Raw genomic sequence first — 11907 nt, forward strand, 5'->3', positions numbered from 1 at the left:
AGATATGGTCATGCATTTTGACAGCTGTTAAGCAAATACTATGACCCTATAAAACTTTTTGCAGAGATGTCAGATTTCAGTAGCCTACACCAGCCTGCAAAGATGGAGACAAAATTGAAAAACACGTACACACAAAATACCGTCTTCCATCTCTGTCTCCTCACCAATGGCAGCAATAAAACTTCAGCAAACTGAAGGTATCCTGACAGAAACTGCCAAAGTTCGTAAACTCAAACTACCTTGGTGCATTGCTTAACGTCAGAAAGTCCTGCTTTTGTTCTATCATACTCAACACGTCAAGGCAGAAATCACTGTGACTAAAAACGGAAAACCCACAGACATCCATCTTCAAGTCTGTCTCTCAACACTCTGTTGGAACTAAACTTGCTATCATGGCAAACTGACAAGCAGGCAAGCGTATTGTACGTGATTATTTGTAGGTCTCCTTGTCAACATCTGTGTATGCGTGTGTGTGTGTGTGTGTGTGTGTAGCCTATAGGAAAAGAGGCCCCAGATTTGAAGAACTGTGAGTCATGATGTGTTACCTGCCAAAGGCAACAGAACTTGGACAAAGAAAGTTTTCTCTCTGTAAAAACACAGTTTCACATGGCACAGAGGCTGCACACTCTGCCTCGTAGCAACTGATAATTTAACAGTCGGCTCCTCTCATAAAGTAACAATAGGTGTAATAACGTGCTGGATCTTACTTTACTCAGCAGTTTATTTGATTAATAGGTAAACACTTTCAACTGATTTCAAAGGACACATCCTCACATTTTGACAGGTTATTATACGTAGAACAGAAGTTATTATAATATCAGTTATTACCTGTCACTGTAAAATCTAACCTATCAATTTAACACCAGTAAATTTCCTCATTACAAGACTTGTGTTCCCTCGGTTCAGCCTCCGTGGCAGTACTTCTCCCCAGGCTGTGTCCTGCCTCCATCAATCCCCACCAGTCCAGAGCAAGCTGGTGCCTGGGATTGCATTCTGATGAGAAGGACATCAAGCAATGTATGACCTTTATTGACCTCTATGGGCATGAAGTGTGAACTGCAACATAACATGTCACAACATTAAAAGTTCTTAGTACACCACCAGTTTTTCTAGGATAAGCAGATGTAATGTCACATTTACATAATGTAAAAGAGCTTATTAGAGCAAATACAGTAACTCAGAAGAGTATTAGATAAAATGATTTGTTTATTTGTTTATTGGGATCCCCATTATTTGCTACAGGGGCGGTAACTGTTCTTCCTGGGGTCAATACATAAAAAAACACAACATCAACACACTACACACAAGAAACAGCTGGACAACACAACCATCATACCTCTCACCCCAAACCCAGATTCCCCTCAACCAACCAAGCATCCTCCAGATCACCTCATACCCTCACAGAACACTCTCCACTGGAAAAGAAAATCACTCCAATAACAACAGCAATGATAATAATACTAATAAAAAACAATAACAGTGAAAACAAAATAAAATAGAACAAAACAAAGCAAAACACCGTTTCCACCAGGACCGAAAGCAATCGGGCGCAAAATTGAAACTAACAAAACAGATTCAAACAAAACAAAACAAGATCACTATGAAGGTCCTCACTGGAAAACAACAAGACCAAAAGACATTAAGTCAAACACCAGACAACAGTTGACACACTTGTTTTTAAGTGCTTTTAAAACATGTTTTGCAAGGAACATGATAGCATATTCCAGTAAAACGTAGCTCTGTAGAAAATGTTCTCTGCATAGCACAGGTTCTAAGTGTAGGTACTACTACATGACCCTGTATTACCTTTCTGGTAGTATGACCGTGTCTGTTATTGATATATGAAATCTTAGAGTGTACACTTTTAGGCTCAGACAAAGTACAAATATTACGAAGGAAAACTGGGAGACTATCCTCTACTTTCAGTCAGGAGAGAGCATCATGCATGCCCTCGACACTCGCCCTGGATGAACAGTGGAGAGCTAGACATGCAGCTTTGTTCTGCACAAGTTGAAGCTTGTGCACTTTTTTTTTTAGTCGCACTTGACCAACCTACCAAGCAATAGTCAAATGTGACAAAACCTGTGTGATCAGCCAGGAAATAAGCACACCCCCTGATGACTGACACTAATCTCCCCATTTCGGCTACAGTCTTATCAGCATGACCCAACCAGGAAAGATGTTCATACAGGGTGACACCCAAAAGCTTAACTTCATGGACCTGCTCTAAAGCTAAACCTTTCATTGAGAGGGTGAGAAACAACTCACTCCTCAATACACACTGTGCACACTCTGAATCAAAACATGACCATGTGTGGGAGGAAGGATTGTTGATTGTAATGTTATCAATACTTAGTCAGATGACTGAAAATACAGTTATAAACTTAAGTGTCTACTCCGTGAGTCCACAGCAGTAGCAGAGTTGCAGTACAGAGTAGCAGAGTAAGACATCTGTCCTCCCTCCTGCTCTCTGCTGTAACTGTTAGCAAGCAGCTGCTCTCATGTCTCCCCCGGTCTTGGTGCTTGTTTTCGGCAGAAAATCTCCCACTCTTTGCCTGCTCTTGGTGAAACTGTCCCTGGATGGAACATGGGTTGCTCCAGTTCTGGTTCTACGCAGCGATTGTCCTCCAGCTCGTCCCTGTGTGTGCTACAGACCAGTGTTGGCGCAGCCACACACACGCTCTCTCTTGACTGAACACTGAGCTATTTCTTATTTTATTTCACATTTTAGTTCAGAAAACATATTTAAATACTTTTTTTATGACAAGCTTCTTAATGATGATGAACAAATATACAGCAGCATGATGAAAACATAGCATTGCTTACCACTTCTGTAGCTTGTTCTGTCATGAAAGATGAAACTAGTAGTGGAACATTTTCCTTGTTATTTTGAATTATTTAACTCATATTTTGTTAATTTTTCCCTATTCACTGTCAATTTTAGTTGACTCCAGAATTTGTGTGGACCATATAGTTTGGTATACATGTAGACAGTCATTTTGCAAGATTTTGAGCGTAAATTATACAGACTTCTTTCTTATTTTTCGAGTTTTAATATACCAAACTTGATAAAATCACTACAATAACCATCTCAATCATTTCCTCATGCCAAAATTATATAGAAAAATGGGGTCATGTGTCTCTGTATGATGTCTTGTTCAAAAGTTATGTCAATTTTCAATTTTCAAAGATGGCCTCCAAACGGACCCATGGGACAATATTTCGAGTTGGGAACATGAAAATTTGTTTACTAGACACCTTGAGGATTACAAAAAACTAAGTTAGAAAAATATATCAGTGGGGTGCATGGGAACCCCCCCTTCCTACTAGACTACATGATTTGAACCGAAGATAATACACTTTGTTTTAAATACACTTAGCACAAGCTTATTATTTTCCACCCAGTTTGACACACATTCAAGATCACTTTGCAGAACTTCCTTTAGTTCACTTTGACTATTGGTGGACTTATACAATGTAGGACTGTCTTATTTAAAACCAGGGGTAGGTCATTGGTAAAAATTGAGAATAGGAGAGGACCAAGGCAGCTACCTTGGGGAACCCCATACTCTAACTTTCCTGTGTACTTCAATGGGAGAAAAGCTACTATTACAGTACACATACTGCATTCTGTTAGACAGGTACCCTTTCATCCAGTTGACAGCATTTATACTGAAGCCATAAGCCAATATTTTTTTCCAAATTAGTTTATGGTCAATAACATCGAAAGTAGCACTGAAGTCAAGCAAGACAGAACCAATAATATTTTTATTATCTATTTGACTCAGCCAATCATCTGTCATTTGTGTTAAGGCCGTACATGTTGAGTGGCCATCTTTGTATGCATGCTGAAACTCAGAATCAAGGCTGTTGACAGAGAAATAATTCAAAATTTGAGAGAAGACTAGTCTTTCCATAAGTTTGCTAAGAACAGGAAGAATACTAACTTGTCTTGACTTTGGCGACTTTCAGGCTATGATTAAAAATGTGACTTACCAGTTCAGCAATGTAATCAGCTATAATTCTTATTAATTTACCATCAATATTATCCAGTCCAGACTGTTGTCTGATTGTTTTTTACTGATTAGAAGTTTTTTTACATCCTCCAGTTGTACTTGTTTGAAGTTGAACTTGCAATCTTTCTTTTTCATGATAAATTCTTTAATTAGTTCTACAGATAGTTCATCATCAGAGTTATTCATATTTTGTCTTAGACTGTTGACTTTATTAATAAATAGTAATTAAAATAGATGGCAATTTTGAGGGGTTTTGTAATAAATATACCATCTGATTCAATAAAGGAAGGGTTCTGTTCTTATGGCCTGTCTAATATACCATTTAAAATATTCCATAATTTCTTCCCATCATGCTTTAGTTCATAAATCTTGTTTTGAGGTGAGATTTTTTTTTCAGTCTATTCATTTTTGTGACTTTGTTTCTGAGGTCACAGTATTTATTCCATTTGATATAGTCCCATGATTTTATTGCAGCATGTTTAATTTCATCCTGGTGAGCCATGCATGTTTTCAATTCCTCATCCAGCCACGGGGCCAACATACTTCTCACAGTGAATTTTTTTGTTGGTGCATGCTTGTCAGCAACAGTCTGTGACAGATATGACTCCAGACATGTTAGAGCTCACTCTGGTAGGCACGTGCATCATCTGATTCAAATTGTATACATTCATTGCTACTAGTATTCTCTGTTTCAGAGCACAGGCCGAGGAAAGCCAGTCAAAGTTTAGGTCCCCCAGAAAGTATATCTCTCTATCTGCATCTGTAGCTTTATGAAGCATAGTACATATGTCATCAGTGTAGTAGAGCTTTGGGGTCTATAACAACAACCGATTAGTACTGGTTTTATGTGAGGTAGGTGAATTTGAAACCAACGGGCTTCTATAACAGGATTCATCAGATCATATCGGACCTTAACTGGGATGCAGTTTTGTACCTATATGGCAACACCTCCCCCATGCTTATTTCTGTTATGTCTGAAAATACTAAAACCAGACATGGCTACTTCAGAGTGGTTAAATGAGATATCCAAATGTGTTTCTGAAATTGTCATTACGTTTACATTATTGTTGTTAAGTGGTGTAGAGAGATCTTGAACTTCTGAATGCTTCAGACTACAGATGTTAGTGTGCGATCCTTAAACCTTTCTTAGATAAACCCAGAGACATTGTTCATACAGTCATATTAAAAACACTGCCAATCCGAATTAAAAGCAAAGCAGGTCCATTCAGTAAGCCAGAGTCGGACCCCTGGGCCGAATAACCAGTTTGTCATACCTCAGGCTGGCTTTGTCGCTTCTTTCTTTGGCAGCTCAGAGCTTAGGAGGAAGATCTCTCCTCATTTTTTTCACAATGTCTGAGAAGTCTTCATCGATTAAGATGTTAGTTCCTTTTAATTAAAGAACACGGTCTAGAGCTGCTCTATGGGAAAAGTGCTCTGAGATTTTCTTGTGATTTGGCATTATAAATAAAATTGACTTGAATCAACTTTTAGCCTTTTTGCAGCAGAGGGGATAGATTGTCTGTCTTTGAAACAAAGAAATTTAACGACAGTCGATCTGGGTCTGCCATGTTGTGGGAATTGGCCAACTCTGTGAGTGCGTTCAGTTTCCATGCACTCACTTTTCAGGCCCAGGTTTTTCTCCTGCATGGCTTTGATCTTCTTTTCAGAAGTTTCCCAGCTCTATCCCTGCTCATCAGCAATGCTGTCCACAAGTAAGTTATTCCTCTTCGATTGATTTTCCATGTAGTCAAGTTTAGACATAATCCCATCAAGTTCCTCCCACGACTTGTTGATCTCTACTTCCATGGCACATAGTTTCTTTTCTGTGTCTTTTTCCACTGTTTTTAGATCATCAACAAAGCTCTACGTGAATTGCAGGCTTGTTTTCACCTCCTGGATATCTTTTATTACTCCATCAAGTCTTTTGTTAGTCCCATCAACTATAAATTGGATTAATGACTTGTTGCTGGAGTTAAAGCTCCTTGTAGAATTCCTTCTGCTGCTTAAAGCGATTTGATAGTTGACTCATGGTCAATTATCAATGATGATGTTAAACACTGGAAAAATGAACACTGCATTGTTAATTGGTTCTAGGACATTTTGCTTTACTTTACACTTTACTTCACTACAAATCATGTACCCGAATAAACAGTTCTGAAGCACTGACTTTCGTCCTGACAGCCACATTTTTGTACATTTTGAAAATGTAGCTATGTTTAAAATTGAGAAATAGATATTTTGTTATGGTTTTGTGATTTACTGCATGGTGAAACATGAAAAAGAGCAGCCTACTACTTTTGTGAAGCTGCATTCAAGTACTTGTGGTAAACTCTGACATCCATGAATTGGTTCCTGAAAGGAAAACGCAAATTGAACCTACTAGCTTTCTTCTAGCAAACTAGTAAAAAGTAATTAAACCCATGTAGCATAGAGGATAAGAAACACATGCTCATTATACTAAAAAAAGAAAATTGTAAAACAGTGATTTTATGCAATTTAAAGCTGCTCTAAACAATATTTTTCATAAGAACAATGGTTTAAATAACTTTACTGTTTTGGTTCACTCTCACCACTCTCATCAACATCCAGCAGCGTCAGGCAGCTGTTTTAAGCAAAAAGTTCTGATAACTTTAAACTACCTGCCCAACAGCAAAGTTAGCAACTAGCTAATTTATTGAGCATTTAGAAACTAATCGCTAAGATATTTTCTCTTTCAAGTTAGTGGAGACCAAAACAGAGTATTATACTGAACCTGAACTTACCTTCATCAGGTGGCAAAATATGCAACTGCATCCTAACACATTAACACACGCCACAACAACTTTTTAAATAATATGTCAATGTAACAGCTTGTTCAACTGTCTCCAAGTGGCCAACAATAAATAAATGAACACATAATGCAGCTTTAAATCAAGAAAAAAATGTAATGTTCCTCTGATCTCAAAAACCTAATTACAAAAATTCACTTGTTTTTTCTGGGTAATTTTCAGTATTGCAACATCCTGTGCCTGTAACGCCCAACAACCAAAGTAACCACGAACTGCAGCAATATACTGTACACCATCTGAGCACTGTTTCCTTATGACTTCAAAACCCCGGCTGTGTGTTTAAATTTACTTATCAGATGCAAATATTTTCCCTGGTCCAAATCAAGCATCAGGTTTTTATTTCGGTAGGAAATTGGAAATGGAGACTCACCTCAGAGGAAGCTTGAGCTTTTACTGGTATGAATGACAGTGGAGCTAAGCATGGAGTCTGTGCATTTTTGGCTTTCTGTCTTTACTTGAGTTTGAACACTAACCGTAAAACTAAAGACAGTTATCACATTAAAGAAAGATCAATCAGACTCAAAGTAAATATTACAGTCTGATGCATGGACTCCTTACCTCAGTGATGAATGTGTTGTTTTACTTTTTTTTCAAAGAAGGAAAGAGGGAAGAAGTGAACACATGAGACCTTTACAGATTTGGCTCAGGACTGTGGAAAAAAAGCAAACTACAAGGAGTGCGCTGAAACTGCAAAAGCTCAAAGACCTGCTGTGCTAGTTATATCTGCAGGCAAATTGGAAAAGCCTGAGAAAAGAAGCAAGCTGGAACACCTATTTCAGCGTTTCTGCAATTATTTTGCTATGTGGATGCTTGTAAAGTTTAAGGGGTTTCATTTTCCATTGGTCAACTCGGCAGCCGTGTGGGGGGATTTTATTTATGTCTTTTCACAGCCAAAATTATCCCCCGACCCCCACACACAGTCTGCATTATGTCAGAGTAAGGTGATAAGAGACATAACACACACCTACTAGGAGTGTCTGTATTCGGTCTCTGCATGCACTCTTCCCGCCACACACATACACACAAACACAAGGCTGCCAACACCCACAGGAAACCACAGAATAACCACAATTAAAACAGCAACATGGCTGCTAACATGGGAGTTTTGGGGGGTTTTTGTATTTGCGAAAGTCAACAACTAGGTATTTAACAAGCCTGTCATAACCCACCTCTGGAAGATCAGGCACCCTAATATGACTTAATGGAACTATATTTCCTTTGCTGTAATCAAGAATCAATGTGTGATGATACGTCTTAAAGGACACTTGACCGAAGTACATTTTTAGCTAATTTAAAGTTGACATGTTCAGGGAGCAAATACAAAACTGATGTACTAAAGTAATAGTCTGTCATAAAGTATATCAACCAACAATATATCAAATTCATAAAGACTTTTCTATTTCTAGTTCTAAACTCTGGTAGGCTATATGTGGGGTACAGTAGGTCCTTCTGGACAAGTGCTTCCAGTTTAGTTGGGTAAATAGCATGAGCAGTGATAGCCACGTGGATGAACAAACAAGCATAAATGATGGACTTTAAAGGAGCAATAATCAATATTTGTGTAATAACAATGGATCAAATTACTATGTGTAAAGTAAAAAGTGCTTCTTGTACTGACAAACTGAAATAGAATTACCACCATCCTCTCTAGCTCCCTTATGTGGCATCATAGTGTCTTTCAGCTCATTGTTTTGGTTTTAACTTAACTGTTTTGGTTCCCTTTCACTGTTCTCACCCAACCCCATTTCAGCAGCAGCAGGCAGCTATTGGCTGCAGGCTCTGATAAACCCACTGTGCAGCCCGTCCAGCACCAAACAGCAGACAGACACAGTTAGCAACTAGCTGGTGAACATAAAGCATTTAGCAGCTAAAGAACCAAATATTTAGCCCAGAGGTTGGTGGAGACCAAAACAGAGCTAAAAGGAGGGTGAATATTGGACTTAAATTCCTCAAACACGACTCCAAATGAATATTAATGTAGCTCTGTGTCTGCTGGATGCATAAATAAGCAACTGACAAGTTTTCCATAACAACTTTGTATAGTGGTAATATGCTGTGTTTATAGCCTGTTGCACTGCCCCTGAGTGGCCAGAAAAATAGATTAATGCAGGTTTTAAGATCATCAGTTAAGATATTCTTCATTATTAGAAAAATACAACGCAGCAGTGTGAGAGCTAACAGTATTTCGGTCATTGCCTTTATCATTGCCTTTATTGTGGGTTGGAAGACTATTCTTCAACTGAAGGACATGAGTTTAAACTCCTGTGTCCTGTGTCACTGAGTAACAGGCTGACTCACGGCCAGCTCCAAGGATGTTTTTGTGTAGCTCAGCATGACCTCTGACCTTTCTCTGTCCTCTAATCTTCCTGAATAGGGGGTAAGAGGAAACAGAATATTGTTACAGGAAGAAATAAATATTAAAATTTTTTCAGAGAGTAACTTTCATGGTTTTTCACATAAACTGTTTGTCCTAGTGTCTCTGCAATCTCTCTGCTGTCTCAGTGCAAGTGCATGATCTGAAGTGTATGTATTTGCATACATAGCAGTAAAAGTTCTGATTGGTTCTCTGCATCATCTAGCATCTCATTTTTATCAGCGTCATCCAGAATGAATTGCGGGATGAGGAATGTGACTGAGCAGTGGTTAAAACTCCATAGCTCCCCTGTGAAACCTTATCCTAGTTTATCTATCATCTGCCTTGTCAACACAACACTACTTCTTAATGGACCTGAGCTAATACAGCAGTTAGCCCTGTGTAACCTACACGCCTATTCCCCAGAGGAGCCACGAGGAAAACTCACACCGCAAACAAGCAGAGCAGCACGAGGTCAGCAGAGAAGAAACAGGCCTTGGAGAGAGGTTCTCACACAAATAAAGGCCCTTCATTGAGAAAAAGACAAGTAACAATGCATTATATTCATATTGGAGTGGAGCCCAGAGTCTTCCACTGTGAATATCACCTTTCAATATTAACCTCTCAGTGATGGAGCCACTCTATAAATAACAGAATCAAAGTTACTGGATTTCTATCTAAAGCAGGAGACTTGTGTGTGGTTGATCTTTCAGTGTGTATTCCCACTGGTTGCTTGAAAAATAGTCCAATGAAAAGTGTCTACAGCTATGACAGGTTTCCCTGTCACTCCCTCAGTCACACAGCAAATTTTCACTTGACAGAATACACAGAAAGAGAGAATGAAGCCAGGAGCAGACTGTTTTTTTGTTAAGGAAACTGAGAACGGAGTATGCCCAGAAAGGAAATGCAAGATAAATACTTCATTATTCTGTATTCGATAAGAACTAACAAGGAAATTTAAAAGCCTTAATCACTGTTATCAACCGGCAACCATGCCCACACCCGCCTGAAAAGCCTTTCCGTAAGTTAAAAGTATTATTTATTATGGCAAATATCTTAGTATTATGTTTAGCGAAATGTTCCAGCAAAGGGAAAATAACTCTCTGCTTTATTGGCAATAACAGTGTCTGTAAATCAGAGGATATGTAAGATGTAAACCACTTCATATCCAGATATTTCATTAAAAAAAACCAAAACTCTAACTTTGCGACTTAAACTAATCTCATGGTCTTCCTCCAGGAATGAGGAGTGAAGAGGATTCTAATCCAAGTCAAGCCAGTATTACACTAAATCCCTGTGTCACTGTGGTGACTTCATTTAGCAGGAATGGTGCAGAATGAGGTTTACTCCAATAACAGAGATATTGACAGTCATGTATATTCTCATCTGGAACAGAAACATCAAAGTTATATTAGTACAAAGTCACTTTCACATTGCTTCCTTCAAATTTCCTATGCAGTTGCATCCATGAGTGAATAAGAATAATTCAATCTGTGTTGAAATATCTGAGGTTCAAAGTTCATTCTTGACCTTGGAAACAGCAGCTAATAAGTATCTCTTTCTTTTATCTATTAATTGTTTTTCTGAAGTTCTCAATCATATCACATGATGCTAATCAGCACTGTATGTCGTTTGCAATAAGCATTCACTCAAGAGTGCAGTGGTGTAAAGCACCATAGGAGTGGTAATTGTCTCCTCTTAGTCTTATTTTTCAAACTAAATGTGTGATACTGCCTTGTGTAAGTATTTAGGGTACATGCAGCTAAATGATGGCGCTGGAGGGGGGGGGGGGGGGGGCACACTGACAGACGCAGCTGTTTGACCCTAACATAACCACACCAAACCCAAGCCTAAACCCAACCAGCAAATCTGTCTGAAAATCCATGAAACACCCATGTTACAGGACCACCTTGTTGATGAAGTTACTTGTATCCTTTTATAACTCCCACTTATGGTGTTGCCTCCTTAACAAGCTGTGTATATCTGTCTATGTCTGTGTATATCCTGATGATATGCACAAACTCCAATACACTTTAGTTTCTCATTTCCACACAATAGAAATGCCATACTAAGGGAAGTGAGCCCCGGTGGCTGAGTAGGTTTATTATACAGGATAGACCTCTCTTCCATAAACTTCTCACAGTCAATCAATCCACGTATCTCAACTTCCAGGTCTTGACAATATTTTCACATTCCATTCTGTTGAATCACTGTAGTTGTTTCTCAAGCTCAGGCTGTTTATCTACCAGCTTGCAGAAACAATTTCCTTTATTTACAATATGCAAATCCAATTTTGTGTTCTACATTGGACATTCCCTGAACAAGTGGCAAGATTAGGACCTTTGTTATGAAATTTGAGTAAAAAAGAGCCTTGAACTCTGCATGCCAAAGTATAACATCAGTTTTGTTGATGCTAGGCAAGATTTTCTCTTAAAAATAGATAGGTGGGGAAATGTGATTATTCACGTTCCTGCTGAGAGTTAGATGAGAGGATTACATTCATGTTTGTCTATTAAATATGAAGTTACAGCTAGCAGCCAATTAGCTTAGCTTAGCATAAAAACAGGAAACGAGGGGAAATGGCTGGACTCCAGGAGGTCAATATGCTCAGCTAAGAAATAGTCCAGCCACAACTCCCAGTAAAAGAACAACTTGTCATCTTTTACTCTTGTTTTGGTTTTTGTACCAATTAAACAAACAAGCTGTAACA

The sequence above is a fragment of the Thunnus maccoyii genome, chromosome 3 (genome assembly GCF_910596095.1).
Source record: "Thunnus maccoyii chromosome 3, fThuMac1.1, whole genome shotgun sequence".
In the NCBI taxonomy this organism is placed as follows: Eukaryota; Metazoa; Chordata; class Actinopteri; order Scombriformes; family Scombridae; genus Thunnus; species Thunnus maccoyii.